The 15,590-nt window shown below is 42.3% G+C and overlaps 1 pseudogene; it reads right to left on the bottom strand.

Moving 5' to 3' along the window:
- Positions 1–75: 75 nt before the first annotated feature.
- On the bottom strand, positions 76–15,082 carry LOC146701112 (uncharacterized; annotated as a pseudogene).
- Positions 15,083–15,590: the final 508 nt, after the last annotated feature.

Genomic DNA, 15,590 nt, shown 5'->3' with positions numbered 1-15,590 from the left:
TTATGCTATTCCAAAGTATTTAAAAAGATATATAAGAGGCAAAAGTTTAGCCTTTAGTTTTAATAAAAATTGACTTCAGTTTACCTTCAGGTCCTCATCAGCTTTTGAGTTTCTGTCATTGCCAGCAACACCAACATTGGCTTTCTGCATCAACAACTGAAGGTTGTGAAAATGTTTTTTGACATTCTCACCACTACACGGACTCCCAAAAACAACTGCAGCACTTTGAACCATGTCAGTGAGGTCTTTTAAGGAAGTTGCAGTAGTGAAGACTCCAAAAGTGTGCATTGCAAGATGGTAGTTCTTTGGTGCAGTAAACAGTAATAATGTTTTCCCAAATTGAAAAATGAAATGCCATGTCACATGTCACAATAAAAAAACAAACAAGTGAATACCGTATTAAAAGGACTACACTTACTACTTTTTACTCTTTGGCATTCTTCATAACATGACTAAGGCATCTGTGAAGAATTGGAACCTCGAAGTATTCCTTGTTTCCTTTCCCCGAAGCAATGTTATAATAATGATTTATTGTGTCAGAGAGATTTTTTTTGCAAAAGCTAAACAGATAGCTTGCATTAGGACCGTAGATCCATCACACATAAGCATTAAAGGTGAACGCATGGCTTTGCGCCCAAAGGCCCTTGCAACATCAGTCAGAAATGCTTCCAAAAAATATGTAATTGAGGCAGTGGTATGGTCACATGTTAAATATGTAGCCACTGGTAGGGGAGAGGATGTTTTCTGTGGATTTCTTACTACAAGTTCGTAAACATAGAAAGGAGGCGAACCCTTTCTTTTTTTTCATGATACTTCCTGTAGCATCCAAATAAAGTATGTCCTCCCAACAGCGGCTCTGGAAAATGTCAATGCTCCTGGAAGACCATAAAAAAACACCTTTTGAATGTAACATCACTTTCTGCAATACATCCTCTGGGTTGTTCTTCTTGTTTGCCACCATTAACTGGAGACTCATAATCTCATTATGATGAAGACGACTTTTCTTTCAGATTTCCAAGGCTATGTTTCTCAACACTTGAGGAGTTGGAACTTCATCTCTACACCCCGATTGCACAACATCATCATCCATTTTGCTCATTGTTTCCAGATACATGGCTCTAGGTAATTGCTTTTCCAATTCATGGCCAATTTTATCTCGCTTATGATCTCTTACAGGTCTTCTTCTTAGTTCATAGTGGTTGTGCACACATTCGAGACCTTGTAAATTGACTTTTGCCTTTAGATCGTCTTCATTATCTACAAGGAACAATATGGAAACACTGTCCGTATTCCGTCTGAAATCAGATTTGTCCACTGTAGTCCCTTGTATCCTCTTTTGGATCTCTTATTTTTTATATTAGTCCATTCTTTCCTTTTCAGGAAAAAAAAATTGTTGCAAGTGGGACCCTGATTCTTATGAATCCATCATCAGATGAGTTGCTGTTAGGCTAAAAAAGAGGAAAAATTTATTTTGTGAGAAAACATTTTGTCCATGTTACATAACTACTGTAATATCAGTAAATATACTTGAAATACTTGTGTATTTTAAGTATATCAACAACCAGTGTTTCTAATATCAGAATATATAGCAAAAATTCATGTTGAGAAGTGTCATGAAATATAAATTTCATTCTATGTTACAACATTTGATAAAATTCTTTATTTAATTCTTTATTTAAATGTGGTGAATACTTGACAAACAAAGTAAAAAGAAAAAAACCAAAAAGACAATTATAAATTAAAGGGCCTTGGAGATGTCATTCAAACTAACACCATTGCACATCAAAACATAAATGTGAGTAACAGAAAGAATAAAAAAAACATTTCAGAATAATTCTAAGGTGGAATTACCCTGTGGAAAGAGGAATTTTCCATTTTAGAGCATTTTGAAATCACTGAAAGGTAGGTCAATTATGGACAATTTGAAAGGGCTTTTATTTTTGAAAGCAAAATCAGAATGACTTGATATTGATATGGTATCACTGTGGGGCTGTATACTGTTGATCTGTTTTGTTTTCCAAGATAAACAGATTCACCTATGTTACTTTTATGAAAATAGTTATATTTCATAACATTACAAATACAAAGAAAAGATTGTGTCATTAATATGTAAAGACAAGAAATCCACTTCAGTAAATTTTAATAAATAAAATCAGAATGACTTGATATTGATATGGTATCACCGTGGGGTTGTATGCTGTTGATATAAAGTGGAATTACCCTGTGGAAACAAGAATTTTTCATTTTAGAGCATTTTGAAATCACTGAAAGTTAGGTCAATTATGGACAATTTGAAAAGTCTTTTATTTTGGAAGGCATAATCAGAATGACTTGATATTGATATGGTATCACTGTGGGGCTGTATACTGTTGATCTAAGGTGGAATTACCCTGTGGAAACAGGAATTTTCCATTTTAGAGCATTTTGAAATCACTGAAAGTTGGGTCAATTATGGACAATTTGAAAGGGCTTTTATTTTTGAAAGCAAAATCAGAATGACTTGATATTGATATGGTATCACTGTGGGGTTGTATACTATTGATCTAAAGTGGAATTACCCTGTGGAAACAAGAATTTTTCATTTTAGAGCATTTTGAATCGTTAGACGATTAAGTCAAATATCGGCAATTTCAAAGGGCCATTACTATGAAAAGCAAAATCAGACTGACTTGATATTGATATGGTATTACTGTGAAAAAGACTGCGGTTGGAAAGTGTTGATACAAAGTTCAAATAGTATTTGGAAATACGACTTTTGCTTTCAAGAGCATTTTAAGTCATTGAAAGAGTAGTTCAAAAATGAAGATTCACAGGGCTTTTACTTTGAAATCCAAATTAAGATGGCCTTGATAGTGACAGGGCACAATTAGGATACAAGGCTGTGTCATATAGATCATTCATTAGAGTTTGTAAAATAAAAAAAGCCTAAATTATATGTTATTATGTTCTTAACATATCTGCTAATTCACTCGAAGTTGGCTTTTATTTTGAAATCTGGTTTCCACATCCATTCCCGTAATACTTTGAATACACAGGGAACGTAAAACAAACTGGAGGCTGGCTTGACTGCAAGTCTCGAATTGGAGGCTGGCTTGACACCAGTAATACAAGCTAGCGTTTACACCGTAACTTTAAGCTAGCACCATAAAGACGGTAAAACACGTAATAATAAATGCATCTTAAAGCTGTTATATTAGCACTCTGTGTATTACTAAGATAACCACATTAACATTACTGACACTCGCTGACTTTTAATAGTCATTCTATAAATGCTGTCCGTTTAAATGGTCTTACCTGTACACACTGCATATCCACCGGATTCCAGCCAGAGTGGATTCTGGAGTCTTCCACGCTCCTGTTAGTGATCCTCCATCTGGATGGATGAGAACAACCTTCTGAACAATCTAGCAGGAGATGGCCTATATCTATGGGACTGATTTGTGCTAATAACGCCCATTGTATGGACTGATAACAGCCGAAGCGGGTGAATAAAGTCACCCAGTAGCTAGCTGTGCCATTACCCAGCATACATCACTCCCTCCATATATGCAATAAACGATACAAAAGTAATAGCCTATAATTGATATATCTGCTGTTTCTCAGGTAGTTGCTTACATTATATAATTTATTGTGTTCAGTATACGTCACTACAATGTGATTTGGAAAATGTCTAAATATACCGACAACAGGCACTTCCGCAGCAATCTCTTCAATCGGAGGACCCTTCACGTCAATTCCCGACGCGAGGGGGTACCCTGCACGTCCATAAGTAAAGCAGAGGGAGCCTGACCATGCGTCACACGTTTCACGAGTTGGGAGTGAGAACATGTTGTTTTATCACTGTGTAACTGAGATCAATTGAAAGCCTGCATGCGCTAGTACCTCTTGCCACAAGTTCAGAGAATCCTTTGCGGTTTTACCCCTGAATGATGTCACATTTTTGGTGGGCCGGTCTCTAGTCAAAATGCCCGGGCCGATTTTTTGTCCCAGTCCAGCCCTGTGTGTACTGCCTTTTGTTCCTGGAGAAGGTATTTAACTGAGAGCCATGCTAGGCTCAGGGAGACTCTGCTGACCGTCTGCCCCGCGGTCATGCAGGGACTTCATCAAGCTTGGTTGTCTGTTCTTTGTGTGTTTGATTAAAGAATGTTAGCTACCGCTCACCGCTCGTCTGCAGGCTTTATTTACATGGAAAACTTCCACAACAGGCAAAAAAAAGCTTTTTGCTAAAACAAAAAGATTTAGAGCAGAAGTTTTTTGCACTGCATTTTAAAATGAAAACATATTGCATTTATTTAAAATTAAAGACAGAGCAGAAAGTGTGTTACTGTTTTACATCCACAGACACACAAGAAAAGAAGCAGGCAACATGAGGTCAAGTTATGGCAATTTTATTTGTGTATTTCAGTTTTTAAAAAACAAACAAACGTCCCAAGAAGAAGGATGGGGAGAAAGAAAGGTGGAGAGAGGAGGAAGAAACTATCGAGATGCTGCTGGGTCACTTCTTCCTCAGCAGTCTGCTCCAGAATCCCCTCCTGTCCTCGACTTGCTTTTCTTTTGCCTTCAGTTCTTTTAAGGTTTTGTTGAGCTGCTCCTCGGCATCTTTAAATTTTTCTTCCAGCTGCTGTTTGGCCAGTTTCACTTTGTGTTTGAGGAGCTCTTTAGCTTCCTTTTTGTGCTTTCGTATTTCTTTAAGTGCGTCTTTGCAGTCTTTCTTGGTCACCCCAGAGCCGGTCATTTCTTTCTTTCTTTAAGTGTCATGGTCTCCGTGCCTGTCCGGCCGGCCCCACAAGGCTACATTTGCTGTTTCGGTTCTCTCTCCCTCTGCCTGGGTGGGGCTCACTGTGGGCTCCCGCCCTTCGCCCTGACGACAATCACCTGTCATCACCGGGAGCACTATTTGAGGCTGGAACACACATCCTCTCGTCGCTGGATGATTGTACTACTGACGTTAGTGTTCTCCCTGCCGTGTGAATGTGTGTGAGTGTGGGCAAGAAGACATGAGCGAGTGTGAGAGAGCTACCCTGTGATTCCCTGGAGTTTTAGATTCCCTTCACTGTATATATATTGTGCACTGGAACTGTAAATAAACTGTATTTTGGAGACATCTACCGCTCTGCGCTTGAGTCCCTACAACCAGATCGTGACATTAAGTGCGTCTTTGCAGTCTTTCTTGGTCACCGCATTTCTTTCTTCAATACCTTCACCTCAATTTTCTCTTCTGCAAGTTCTTCTTGCATTTTCATCAGTTCCTTCCTCATGTTTTGAGTGTAACTCTTTGTATCTTCCATTTCTTTCTTTGCTCCCTGTATTTTAATTTTCTCTTCCTCCAACACTTTTTGAGCTTCCAACAATTCTTTCTTCAAATTTTCAATCTCATTTTCTGCCTCGTGTTTACCTTTTTGTCTCCTCTTCAAGTTGTTGCTTCACATGCAGTAATTGCTTCCTTAGTGTTTCAGCTTCAGCCGTTACATTTGCAGCTTCTTGTGTTGCTAACTGCATTTTCCTTTTTTCCTCTTCAAAAGCTTCCTGCACCTCCTGTAATTCCTGCATCACATTTTCTGCCTCATTCTTTGCAGTTTGAAATTTATTTTTGGCTTCTTGTGCTGTGCTTTTCTCTTCCTCCAATGCTTTTTGAGCTTCCAACAGTTCTTTCTTCATGTTTTCATTCTCGTTTTCTGCCTGTTGTTTTCCCATTTTCTCTCCTTTAAGTTTGAGACCCACATGCAGTAATTCCTGCAATACTACTTCAGTTTCATCCATCTTCATCCGCTTTATCCGAGGCCGGGTCGCGGGGGCAGCAGCCTAAGCAAAGAGGCCCAGACCTCCCTCTCCCCAGCCACCTCCTCCAGCTTATCTGGGGGAAATACCAAGGCGTTCCCAGGCCAGCCGAGAGATATAATCACTCCAGCGTGTCCTGGGTCTGCCCCGGGGCCTCCTCCCGGTGGGACATGCCTGGAACACCTCACCCAGGAGGCGCCCAGGGGGCATCCTTGTCAGATGCCTGAACCACCTCAGCTGGCTCCTTTCGATGTGGAGCAGCAGCTGCTCTACTCTGAGCCCCTCCCGGATGGCCGAACTTCTCACCCTATCTCTAAGGGAGATAGGGTGAGACATTTCTGTCGCTTGTATCCGCGATCTCGTTCTTTCGGTCACTACCCACAGCTCGTGGCCATAAATTGAGAGTCTCGCTTTTACACGCAGCTCCCTCTTCACCACGACGGACCGGTGCAGCGTCCGCATTACTGCAGCTGCAGCCCCAATCCGTCTGTCGATCTCCGGCTCCCTTCTCCCATCACTCGCGAACAGGACCCCGAGATACTTGAACTCCTCCACTTGGGGCAGGAACTCATCCCCGACCCGGAGTGGGCACTCCACCCTTTTCCGGCTGAGAACCATGGCCTCAGATTTGGAGGTGCTGATCCTCATTCCCGCTGCTTCACACTCGGCTGCGAACCGTTCCAGTGCGAGCTGGAGGCCCTCACCCGATGAAGCCAACAGAACCACATCATCCGCAAAAAATCAGAGATGAGATTCTGAGGCCACCAAAGCTAAAGCCCTCCGCCACTTGGCTGCGCCTAGAAATCCTGTCCATAAAAATTATGAACAGAACCGGAGACAAAGGGCAGCCCTGGCGAAGCCCATCACCCACCGGGAACGAGTTCGACTTATTGCCGGCAATGCGAACCAAGCTCTTGCAACGGTTGTATAGGGATCGAATGGCCCGTAGCAATGGGCCAGACACCCCATACTCCTGCAACACCTCCCACAGGACACCCCGAGGGGCACGGTCGAATGCCTTCTCCAAGTCCACAAAACACATGTAGACTGGTTGGGCAAACTCCCATGCACCCTCAAGTATCCTCGAGAGGATAAAGAGCTGGCCCAGTGTTCCGCGACCAGAACAAAAACCGCATTGTTCCTCCTGTATCTGAGGTTCGACTAGCGGATGAACTCTCCTTTCCAGCACCCTGGCATAGACTTTCCCAGGGAGGCTGAAACTTCAGTTTCAAACTGTGAATTTTTAGCTTCTCCTCTTGATTTTTCTGCCTCTTCTTTTAATTTGACATTTTCAGCCTGTATCATTTGAAATTGTTCTTGCAGGTTAATCAGCTGTACTGTATTGTATGGTGAAGCACTCGCCGATCCTCTTCTCGTTCTCCCTCGATTCATTTTGGCCTTTTAAACAAAGGAGCCAACGTATTGTAGAGGAGTGAAGTGAAGTTTTCGATGTTTCTTCGTCAGCTGTCGTTTGTCCTGCACAGAGATGCTGCTGTAGATGTGTCTCTAGCTTTGTCTGGATACAATGAAACATGCCGTAACTGAGTGCTTGTGTTGCACAGTTCTACTAAACATTCCATTTCATGCATGCTCCGCCCACATAGTCAGGAATGTCAGGTGCTGCATCACCAAATGCTGCTCCCGTTGCCTAGCAATAACAGCTGTTTACTTTTTGGGGTCTGGTTCATTGTTTAATAAAGAAAACATGTCCAAGTACTGGATGCTGAGGCTCAGCGCATATTCTAGCCTGCTGTGTGGGTGGGCAGCTAGAAATCACTGGTGGGCAATATGAGTGAGGAGAAAACTGGAGCAGCCAAGCAGGGAGCTGCAGGTTGCTGGTTTGAGTCTCTGTTCAGATGCTGGTGTCTCCTCTCTCTGAGATGTCTGCAAACAGTCCCAGATAAAACAATAAGGATAATAAACAAACACGTGACTGAAATAACAATTATGACTCTGATGTGTTTCATGTGTAGCAGGATGGCCTCTATACAGCAGTCGCTGCAAGCATCCACATCACCACACTTACGTTTCTTTAAGCAGGCGTGCTGGGCTCCTCCTAAGGAAAGTTTGAAACTTCATTTCCTTCATGCTGGTGAACTTTTTACCAAATATTTTCATCAAAGCTTCTCCATCACTGACAGGGATTGTTTGGATCTTCACACTCATCTCCACCAACCCTAAAAAATGAGTCTCACTTTGCTCATATAATGCCAGGAGTGTCTCCATATTTCACAAAAGTCTATGCAAACATGTAACAGTATCCCATATTCATATAAATATTATTGATATTATAACAAAAGCTATCACCAACACAATTGTCCCAAGTGCTTTTGTTTATTAGTTATTGCAAATGCTTGATTGCAGTTCTTGCTACATGACAAAACCACTTATTAGTTTTAGAAGGAAATGACTTTTTCTACATGAGGTAAAGTTGGAGCTGTTTCCCCAAACTAAATGAAATCATCATTTAAAAAACTACAATCTGTATTTACTCTGAACATCTGTGTTAACATTTGAAATTGGAAACATGTAAGTGTAACAAACATGTTAAAACATAAGAAATCAGGAAGGGGCATGTATAGGGATTTCTTTTACTTATGTATTAATCACATTATTTTATTGTATGATACCTTGGTGCCACTGGATTTTAACATGTCTCACACTCATACAGTAAGACAAATGGTGGGGGTCTAGTAAGGAAGTTGGGGGAAGCAGACAGCTCCACAGGAAGAGTCTTTTGTCTCTTTGTGGACTCTGGGGGGTAGCAAGGGAGTGTGAACCTTCTTCTTGTCCTTAGCGGGCGACCACCGGCGGTGGTCTGCCGCGTAACCAGTACGCTGCTGTAGGTGCCGCAGGTTCTTTTGCTTGACCAACGATTATCTTCCACGCTTTTTGATCTACGGCGATGGTTCTTGCCTGCTCGAGGTCAAGTCGAAGAGCCTTCAAATCATCCTGGATTTGTTTCATCCTTGTCTTCTTTGGTGCATTTCGATGCACCCTCCAATCGGTGGGGCGGGTCAACCAGAGTAGGCCATGGGGGTAGCGGCTCGGGTCCATTCGACAAATGTGGCCAAACCAACGGAGTCGACGGCGCTGGATTAGGTCGCCGATCGTCGGTTGGCTGCCGCAGCTGGTGAGGATGGTGTCATTCGAATGACGGTTGCGAAGGGAAACGCCGAGCATGCATCTAAGGCAACGCATTTGGAAAGCTTCGAGCTTGCTCAGGTCGTGTTTGAGCATTGTCCACGTCCCTGCACTGTAAAGTAGAATGTTAGATTTGTATTGTTGATTGTCATTTATGCTTAGAAATATTTACTTATATATGCTTAGAGTTTTGTAATTAGTTGTAGATTGGTAGAGGTTTTGATCCTTGATAGTCTGCAAACTTTGTGTGTATTGGACAGCACTTTGGGAGCATGAGAGGTCATACCGTGTTTTATTGTTTTATGGTAGGATTAACGTAGTTGCGTCTGTTCTAGTCTAAGTGCTTTTCTGTTTAGATGACCTGCTGGACTTCCTTACCGGGGGGGTCTAGTCTACCCTCTTCCTGACCAAGGATGTTTGACCCTTTGATCAGCAGTCCACACACACACACACACACACACACACACACACACACACACACACACACACACACACAGGCAAGGTACTCTTTGTGTGTATGTAGACGTCATATGTTAATGAACTTATGCATATTCATGTAACCTCAATAAAAGAACAGTGGTACGGGAGAACGGACGAGACCAACTGGAGTCAAGCGACTGTCCGGTTCTCTCCCGTGCACGAGAAACATGAAGAAGCTTGCCTACTTGTGTCTTGCTTTGCAGTGTAATTATATTGTCTTCAACGTTCCAGCGGATGGGTTCAAGCTACAAACCTATCATTAATTGGTCCTTCAAGAGCCGGAGCCCTGGAATCGCATTCACCGAGGGGAGGAGGGACACGCTGAAAGACTGACGTCAGCCAGGAAGTTCCTGTGGATTCGCGGTCTATCTTTCTCCTCGATGAATGGCGATCGGCGGGATTCGAAGCTGATATTACACGCTAAGCAACGCCAAGTAAGTTTAAAGAGGCCGACTCTATAACCGTGTCGTTGTGCAGTCTCCGCCATTTTGTGAGGCGTTGAGAAGTTCGCTGCTTTGTGGAGCGATAACTGGGTTAGTGTCCCGAAAAAGAAGTTTTGGTTAAATCGCCCAAGGGCCCAAGCGTCCGGTGAGTGTCCGGTTTTGAAATCGCCCTGGGTGTGTGTCCCGAGCGTCCCTTCATTGGGTTTTGTCGCGCGAGTGGGTGAGCGTCCCACGACTGGGTCAGGGTCCCGAGCGGTCCGGTGTGAGTCCGGAGTAGGCCTATTTTGTGTTGTTGTCATTGTCGTCGTCGTCGTTTTTGTTGTTGTTGTTGTGTGAGTGTGTGCTGAGCAGAACACGTGGTCTGTGACACCGACTGTTGTTGTTATCATGGGTTTCTAAGCAACCAAGAGTGAGTTGGAGGGAGACAGACGTTTGTGCTGGACTTTGCTCCTGGCAGCTGACACAAAATGTTTATTCTTTAGCTTGCCCTGATCGACAACAGCCTGTGTGCCAGACCATAGACGTAATTGAGGTGGATAGTTGTTAAAAGTAATCTACATTAAGCTTGTGGTTGCTTAAATTCAGTACAATGACATGTGAGGTGAAGTGATATAGGTAAATATTTAAACTAATGAAGTGCATAGAGGCACTTGACCTGTGTGAAAGACTGTCGTCTTGTTATGAGCCATTGTTGAGATATGGAGCACACCTGTGAAAACAACTAATATGCTGAACCCTATATGAAACATCTAAAAGTACATGATGGAGAAGCTGTATTGAATATGAAAGTGTAAGACTTTGCCGCTGTGGGCAGAGCATGCAACTACTGTGTGATGTTGCGTTGCAGTTTTTTTTCTGAGCTGATGAGCAAGCTACACATTATCAGATCAAGAGCTGTCTGGGAACTACTCAAAGAGGGGGAAACAGAGAGTGTGCAGCGTTCCCGTGAGCAGTTTTCCTGCACCTTGACTCGTGTGTGTGTGTAGCATCAGCATCATGTTTTTGTTTATTTGTTTTGTTGGGTTAAAAATAATTTAATAAACTGGTGATTATATTTATGGATCACCATGGTATCATCGGCCATGTGATTTATTTATGCAAATGAAAAAGAGGAAGAATTTATATTGTAGATGAAAAATAAATCATAGGGAAAAGGTTTTGTGTTGATCAGCCAAAAACAACCACGATTTTATTTTTTGCTTTTAAGAAAGGATTGTTCACAAAAACAGAGAGAGAGAGAGAGAGAGAGAGAGAGAGAGATGTGTGTTGATTAAGCAGCGATGATAATAATGAAAATGTCTTAGTTTGTCACTTTCAGGTGAAAAGCAGGCCTGAATCAATTTTCCACATGCAGCAGTCGGAAGAAAGTTATATTTCAACATCATTGGAAACATGCAGGCCAAGTTTCTGGCTGACTTATTTACAGCGCCATGTGTCTCTCAACCTCACAAGCAAGTGCTCACTCCTCCCTGAAGAATGCAGCTCCAAAGAGCAATAACATGGCAGATAAAGAGACAGCAGCAAGTCCTGAGCAAAGAGTCCCAGCAAAGCAGCAGCAATGTGGACAAACAGCATCAGAGAAGAAGAGCAAACCCATCATCCTGACTGATCGGATGGATGGCACTGTGTTTACAACAGGCTGTGACTTCACTGTGCATGTGAAGAAAACGTTTGAGGAGAACTGAACAGTTGGAGTTTGACATTTGCCACCTGTGGAGTAAAATGGCAAGAAGAGACAGTGGAACACAGGACAAAGCTGAAGGAGAACTGCCGGCTGTTTGGACTGTTGAAGTGGGAGAGGACAAAAGAGTGAGAGGACAACAGAGTGAGAAGACTAGGTGAGAACACAGAGGAATGCTGTTATTTAATGTGGGAAATCAAAATTTGGGTTAGCAAACCTGGGGAAAAGAAAACTGACTGCTTAAGTTGGAAAATTGAGACGGAGTCTGAAACATTGCGAAAATAGAAACATATACAAAATCACACACACACAAGCAGAACATGCATTAACCCTACTAACAATTCCAAACACAAAATGACTCATGAAGACTCATAGCACATTAGTTAAGAAGTGATCAAATAATAGCAGAGAAATGTGTAGGAAAGGCAGAGAACATGCTCTGTTGGATATGCAGCTCCACAGACATGCATTAAACCTGCCTAATAACAAACACACATGCAATGAAAATTAGCTTGTTATCTTTCATCAGTGTTAAAATAGTGTAAATTTAGCAGACACTTGTTATCAAATGCTGAATTTATCCAATGCAAAAAATTGACTCTCTAGGTTGCAGGACAACAATTTAAACTTTTGTGGGGAAAAAGATTCTGGTTTGACCAACCAGTGATCAGATAATAAATTTAGTGTTAATATAGTAAATTGGGAGAAGCTTCCTGCTTGATTGATGCAGCACAAGTTTACTACTAAATTTACTGTATGAGGGAAATTCTCTTTTAGTGATAACATTTTGAACATGCATTTCTGTTGTCCTGTCAACTTAGTGGTTTAATAGCCGATATGCAAATTATTTGATTGGGTTTTAGATTAATGAAAGGTGACTGAATTCTAGTATGAGTGAATGAGATGTGTTGGAGTTGTTGTGTGTTGAGTGGAGACTCTAAAACACTGAGTTTCCTGCTTTGATGTGCGAGTGAATCCTGTATTTAGATACACAACTCTGAATACGTCAGAACAAACTTCTTTTGTGAAGTGCATGACAGCATGTCACATGTTTTATGATGAAGGGAAAAAGGAAAATTGAATAAAATAGATCTGTGACCTAAATGAGTGAAGAGCACAGACCTGGGGATTAAACTCATAGCTAATAAGGCATTAAGGTTATGTTGTTTTGTGCAGCTGATGGTTGATTTGGAGTGAATCTAGCTGATGATTTTTCTTTTGTTGTGAAGTTGAGCCTGCCGATTAGTATGATGGTATGATGAACCATGCTAATGGTATGATTTACCCTCCTGAGATGAGGAGCTTGTGTCATGACTTAACAAGGCCTTTTTATTTTGATACTTTCACAGTGCACTGAAAGTTTTGTTCGATAATCTCTGTTCTTTAAGCAGATCTGCACGTCGGGAATTAAAAGCGCTACACGTCGTCGAGAAAATTGTGCCAAGTGAGTTCTCCACATTTAAATGGACTCTGGAGAAAGCCACTTATTTGGGACAATTATTAAATGACAGTCCCAGTCCAAAAGGATTCAGCGATGTAATCCAAACTAAAGTTCTTCTTTTTCTTTTTGAAATGACGTCATTTTGCTGAGAGTGGAAACTAAATGCGACGATAGGTTCCACTATCAGCAAAGAAAGAAAGAATGAATGCATGAATGAGTGAGTGAAAGGAAAACAAACTGACTGACTGGTAAAAGCTGACAAAAGCTGACAAGACTTTACTGATGTAACACGACTGTGTGAAGTTGACCCCCGCCTGGCAGGGGTGCAGATGAGTCTGTGTGTGCTTCCCTTTACAGAAGCAGAAAGATGACAGCAACACTCGAGGTTGCGTGATGATTTAACATTTTAAATGCCATTTTCTGTGTCTGTGAATTTACTATGTGTGTGTCATTCACTAGCTTGTGTGCTCACAGAGATAACTGTGACAAAGTATGCATACGCCTGCGCAAGCGCTAACATTTGCATTTTCGTTTTTACAGCATTACGGTTCTTCATGTGTTTGATCATGTGATTTATAGGAATACTGGCTAATGTTTCTCTACTACAAGATTTCTGGGTTTATGTGTGAAGAAAACTGTAGTTACAGGCTATATGTTGATGGAGAAAGTAATATAGTTTGAGACATACTGTGATGAGACCAGTGTTACTTTTTCCACAGCGAGTGTTAACTTTATGGTGTTTTATGGCACCTCTGGAATGTGGATGGCCGACGCCTGCCCACCAGGATGGTCAATGTGTATTGCTAATGTTTGTTTTTCTGAGACTGCATTTAGAAGATTCAGCTGAAGCGGACAAGTGACATGAGTAAAACAAATAAGAGATTACGGTAATTATGGAATAGTTTATTATGGGCTCATTTGCTGGCCACTTTTGAACCCATAATAATAATATATGAGTGGAGTGACTTTGCTTAAGAGAAGTCACTGATTACATTAATGTTAACAGAGTACATGGGATAATCCATGTCTGAGGTGAATTAGGGTAATAGTTGTAGTTACTGATTTGAGAAAACCTGCACATGACACTTGTCTTGCTGATGTTGAATGCTTCTTGTTCTTATGATACAATTGTTTACAGGTATGAAGTTTGATTTTACTTCCAGATTTTGCTTTCCAGGCCATGATGGTGTGTATGCAGGCTCCTGGGAGAGCCAGGTGTTAAGCATACTTAATATGCAAAACACGCTAACATTTTTATTGCAGGATTATAGGTCCAGGGTGGTGCTGCTCCAGGGGAGGAGATGCCCTGATGTTGCCTGGGACATGATCTAGCTAATCTTTTTCTTTAAGACAGGAATCCAGGTTTGGTGTGTTGGCGCATGAGTGTGTCCATGCGTCAAGAGGTGGGGTCCAAGGAGTAACATTAAGCAATGTTTACTATTATTGTTGCAGTGATTTGTGTGATTAGCCGTTTTATTTACAAATATTAAACCTATGCAAGTGGTGCACCCATGTTCAGATGAGGCTTTGATGGCCTATAAGTGAAGTTCACTGAACTAAAGAATGTGGTTTGATGATTGTTGACATACTCTCCAAATAGTTTGTCTTCCTAGCAAGGAAATACAGGTGCAGCAGTAATCTCCTGAGAAATCTTCAGAGGCCCAGTGAGAAGCGCATAGCTGACAGGACCAGGCAGTGGTTGAGGTCAAAGGTCAAGCTGGTTGGGGCCCATCATGAGATCAGACCTTGGAGCCACAGCAAGGACCATTTTAACTGCCTGCAAAATAGCGAGAGACCCTCCTGGATTTATCAGAGCCACTGCAAGAGGTCGAGGTCCCAGGAAACCCCGGCACCCTCAAGACAGCACAATAGAGAAATCTCACACTTGGTTGTTTCAGTGGTGAGGGGGGAGTGCTGATTGAGCCCCCGTAGGGTAAGCTCGCACTTCAACCTCCAGCCTCTGATCAACTCTAGGGCAACCAAGTGCGAGGCGTGACGGACCTGTGTGCGACCAGGACCCTCTTGGTTACCTTGACTACGACGCTCATCCTTATAGGACCCCAGCTGGTGCCGGAAACAGCTGAACCAGGAGGAAGGCAGAGGAGATGGACACATGACAACTCTCACCTAAGAGAGACAGATCCAGCAGGCCCAAAATCAGGACTATGCATGACGAGAAGGAGTGCCTGAGAGGATCGTCCACAGGATGGGAGCTGAGGCCAGGAGAGAGGCTTCAGGAGGATCAGAGATCATCTTCAGCACAGCAGACATCACACAGAGAGCTGTGCTACTGAGCTTCCAGGAGATCAAGAGGAGACTTCCCACAGCAAGATGTTAAATAAAATGAAACATTCAATATTGCTCTGCCTTAAATCTTCAGCAGCGTTGGGATATGAAAACTCGAGGGATGAGGGGAGCGTGCCAAGCTCCATCGACAGCGCAGAAGGAGTTCGAGGATGACGTCATGATTCTGTGAAAAGCACAGGAACCAGAAGCTATGGTGGTGATAACAGCAGTTTCCTATGAACATCACCTAACGCTGTGCCACTGTACTGTGCATACGATGACACTCTGAAGGCTGCTGGGATCATAACAGCAGTAAGACAACTGAACCCTGCACCCT

This window comes from Copadichromis virginalis, linkage group LG9 (assembly GCF_057382275.1).
Source record: "Copadichromis virginalis isolate Kocher_CV1m ecotype Utaka linkage group LG9, C_Virginalis_male_GT1.1, whole genome shotgun sequence".
NCBI lineage: Eukaryota > Metazoa > Chordata > Actinopteri > Cichliformes > Cichlidae > Copadichromis > Copadichromis virginalis.
This window is presented reverse-complemented; position numbering and strand designations above follow the sequence as displayed.